This window comes from Penaeus chinensis, chromosome 19 (assembly GCF_019202785.1).
Source record: "Penaeus chinensis breed Huanghai No. 1 chromosome 19, ASM1920278v2, whole genome shotgun sequence".
In the NCBI taxonomy this organism is placed as follows: domain Eukaryota; kingdom Metazoa; phylum Arthropoda; class Malacostraca; order Decapoda; family Penaeidae; genus Penaeus; species Penaeus chinensis.
Window position 1 is genome coordinate 25,539,280 of NC_061837.1, and position 5,000 is coordinate 25,544,279.

Sequence of the window (5,000 nt, forward strand, 5' to 3'; positions counted from 1 at the left end):
TCTCTCTCCCCTCACTCTTCTCACTCTCGCTCTCACTCTCCCTCTCCCTCTCCCTCCACTCTCACTCTCCCCCTCTCCTCATCTCTCATTACATCATCTCCCTCCCATCTCTCCTCTCCTTCCACTCCTCTCATCTCCTCTCTCTCCTCCTCTCACTCTCACTCCTCTCTCTCCTACCTCCTCTCCTCATCTCTCTCTCCACTCTCTCCTCTCCCCCCTCACCTCTCCTCCCTCTCTCTCATCCTCCCCTCTCTCCACCTTCTCTCCCTCGCTCTCACTCCACTCTCTCTCTCCTCCTCTCTCTCTCTCACTCCTCCACTCTCTCACCCTCCTCTCCTACCTCCCACTCTCCCTCTCTCATCTACCCCTCTCATCTCTCTCCTCTCCCTCTCTCACTCTCCTCTCTCTCCTCCATCCTCTCTCCTCTCCTCTCTCATCCTCTCATCTCCTCCTCCTCTCCCTCTCTCTCTCCACTTACCCTCTCATCTCACTCTCCACTCACCTCTCCTCTCTCTCCTCACTCTCCTCCCTCTCACCTCTCTCCCTCACCTTCTCCTCCCCTCTCCTCTCACTCTCACTCTCCCTCTCTCCTCCCTCTCTCCTCTCTCCTTCTCACTCTCTCCCACTCACCTCTCACTCTCCATCTCCCCTCTCCTCCCACTCACTCTCTCCTCCTCACTCTCTCCTCTCTCACTCCTCTCTCTCACTCCTCTCTCCTTCCTCCTCCCTCACTCTCACTCTCCTCCCTCTCTCCATCCTCTCTCCTCTCCCCCACTCTCTCCTCTCTCACTCTCTCTCCTACTCCACCTCTCTCTCTCTCACTCACTCTCACTCTCCTCCCTCTCTCATCTCTCCTCCATCCCTCCTCTACTCTCATCTCACTCTTCTCACACTCTCTCCTCCTCCACCTCCCATCTCTCATCCTCTCTCCACACTCACTTCCTCTCCTCCTCCACTCTCCTCTCCCTCCTCACTCTCTCCCTCCACTCTCTCTCTCCACTCTCTCTCTCCATCCCCTCCCTCCTCCATCTCTCTCTCTCCACTTCACTCTCTCCTCCATTCCTCCCTCATCACTCCTCACTCTCCATCTCACTCTCTCCACTCACTCTCACTCTCTCATTCCTCTCTCCACCTCTCTCACCTCTCTCCCCTCCTCCTCCACTCTCCTACCTCCTCCACCTCCTCCTCTCTCTCTCACTCCCTCACTCCATCCTCTCTCCCTCACTCTCTCCACCTCCTCACTCCCCCTCTCACTTCTCCACATCCTCCTCTCTCCTCACTCTCTCTCTCCTCTCCCTCCTCTCTTACTCTCCTCCTCCTCTCCTCTCCCTCCTCTCCCCTCCTCTCACTCATTCACTCTCTCCCTCACTCTCACTCTCCCACTCACTCTCTCCCCCTCCATCCTCCCTCCTCCTACTCTCCTCTCTCCCTCACCTCTCCCCTCCTCCATCACTCTCTCACTCACTCTCACTCTCCACCTCTCACTCTCTCCACTCTCACTCCTCTCTCTCCATCCTCATCTCTCTCACTCTCCTCTCATCCCTCCTCCTCCTCACACTCTCCTCTCTCTCACCTCCCTCACTCTCTCCACTCTCCTTCCTCATCACTCTCCTCCTACTCTCTCTCCCTCCCAATTCACTCTCTCCCTCCCTCCCTCTCATCCTCCATCTCACCTCTCTCACTCCTCTCTCTCTCCACTCCTCTCCACTCTTCTCACTCTCCTCCTCACCACTCACTTACATCATCCATTCCTCTCTCTCCAACTCTCCTCCCTACTCACTACTCCATCATCTCATCCCTCACCTCCCTCTCCACCACTCATCACCCATCACTCCACACACCCCACCTCCACTCCAAAAAATCCCATCCCCCACCCCACCACTCCCACCAATCTCCACCTCCAACACCCCCCACCCAACCTCCACACCACTCACACACTCCCTCCCTCCACTCCCCTCACTCCCCAACCCTCCTCCACCAACCCCTCCCTACTCACTACCTCCTCTCCCCCTCTCCCCCTCACCTTCCACCCCTCCCCCACCCTCCTCCCTCCAAACCACCCTCACACTCCACCTCCCCACCCACCCTCCCACCCAAATCCCTCTCATCACTCCCCCCCCCACCACCACACCACCCCATTCCCCCCCCCAAAACAAAACACACCCAACCCCCCGCACCCCCACCCGCCCCCCAACAAAACCCCCTTTTCCCACCTTACTTAAACAAACATAAATACAAATTTTATAGGGGTTTGATATTATAATAAAAATTAATGAAATTTATTAAATTGTGGTTTAATTGTGTTTGTTTTTTGTTGTATTATGATTATAATATTGTTATTATTTTATTTATGATTTATTTTTATTTTATATATTTTTCAAAAATATTGTTTTATTTTTGTTATTTTTTTAATTTTAAAAAATTTTCTTTAATTAAATATAATTGATAATTAATTAAATAAATATATTTAAAAATTATTTTTTATTGTGTGTGTGTTTTGATTGTTTTATGCTTTTTCAATAAAAATAAATCAACAAACACACATACACACACAAATCACACAAACATATATACAAAATATATTAAAAATAAAATTAAATATAAAATAAGAAAAAGAGAGAAAGAAGAGAGATAAATGTATAATAAGAATAATAGAAGATAAATATAATATAAATATAAAATAAATATATATATATAAAAAAATTAAATAATATAGGTGGGGTTTATATATATAATAAAAATAATACTAAGCCCGCGCGTGGGGATATGTATTAATATAAAAATTTATATATATTATATAAAACATAATATATTAATATATATATATAATATTAATATATAAATATATATATATATATATAAAATATATTATATATACAAAATGCTCCTCACATTCTTTTTCCCGGGCAACCAATCGGGAGTGGGTAAGACAATGGGGGCCATAGCCGACCTGATAAAAATGGTTGGGCCTTATATATATATAAATAATATATATTTTTATATATATTTTAAATTATATATGTGTGTGTGTGGGGTTGTGGTGTGTGTGTGTGGTGTTGTGTTGGTGGTGTGTGTTTTTAAAATATATTAAAACATTATATAGATAATTTATATGTAAATATATTAATGAATTTAATTTTGGGTTTTTTAAAAAATTTTTAGCTTATACATAATAAAACAATAACCAACAACACATACACACACACACACACACACATACACAAAACCCACACCACACCCCCACACACCCCACACACCACACACACACACACATACACACACACACAACCACCACACACACACACACAAACACACACACAAACACACCACACACAACACACACACACCAAAAACAAAAAAAAACAACAAAACCAACATACACACGCGCGCGCGAAAAGCATATATATTAGTAAAGGGTTCAAACTTGCCACCAGCTGTGAAGGTAAGACCGTTTTCTCTTGTTGTGAAGGGAAGACCATTGTGCAGGTGGATGGAAGAGGTCTTGACTCGTGGGTTTATTATGGAAGACAGATGCGAGACGCCAAAAAGACCCCTGTCCCCTGGTGCCGAGGGCGGAGTCGTCTCCTTTTATGCAGAGGCGGGTGCTTGCTTCCGCCGCAGAAGTGTCTGAAGTGAAAGCAGTGCGGACACCTGCGTCCTCTGAAGGAGGAACTTGCTACAGGGAGGCAGCTGCTGGGGACAGAGGTGTGAAGCTTACCCTCCGGCCTTGGATAGGTATTGTTTACAATGTATGCTATGTATATATGTTTATGCATATATTTATATACACATATATGTATATATGCATGCTTATATATACACATACATACATACATACATACATACATATATATATATATATATATATATATATATGTATAAAGAGAGAGAGTAAGAGAGAGCTATGTGTCTATATATGTATGTATAAAGATACATATACATATATATACATATTTATTGATTTACTTATATGTGTATATATTTATATATGTAAATATATACACATATATATGTATATATTTCTATATGTAAATATATACATATATATATGTATATATATATGTATATATACAATGTTATATATATATGTTTTTTTTTCAGATTGCAAGCAGTCAGAATATATATATATATATATATATATATATATATATGTGTGTGTGTGTGTGTGTGTGTGTGTGTATGTGTGTGAGTGTGTGTGTATGTCTGTATGCACATACATATACAATACACACACACACACACACACACACACACACACACGCACACACACGCACACACACACACACGCGCGCGCGCGCGTATGTATGTGTATGTGTGCGTGTGTTGTAGCTGCGATGTCTGGTTAAATAATTACTGCCAATGTTGATGTTATAGAATTCCGAGAAGAGGTGACAGATACTTGATAACCAATTACAGTGGTGCTAAATGTTTTAGAATTAAAAGAGAAAAGAAAAAGAAAATGAAAACAACATAATTCCCTGGCGGCAGTGAGGAAGTTACAGGTTTAGTTTGGCTACAAGAATTTTCTTTATAAATGATGACAAACAGGAAACGACCTCAAGGTAGATAATTATGTTTTTTTTTTTTTTTTTTTTTTTGGGGGGGGGGGTCTACGCAGTTTCATTATTTCTCATTAGGAGCTCATTTGGCGCTTATCTCCCCCCCCCCCCCTCTCTCTCTCTCTCTCTCTCTCTCTCTCTCTCTCTCTCTCTCTCTCTCTCTCTCTCTGTCATTTTATCTCTCTCTCTCTCTTTCGCTTTTTTTAACTCTCTTTCTTCCTCGCTTTCTCTCTCTCTCTCTCTCTCTCTCTCTCTCTCTCTCTCTCTCTCTCTCTCTCTCTCTCTCTCTCTCTCTCTCTCTCTCTCTCTCTCTCTCTCTCTCTCTCTCTCTCTCTCTCTCTTTCTCTCCCTCACTGTTTTTTGCCTGGGTCTCGTTGGAGACGTGTGGGACTAATATCTCATAAGCAGGGTAAATGTTTGCAGCACACAAAGCACAAGGAC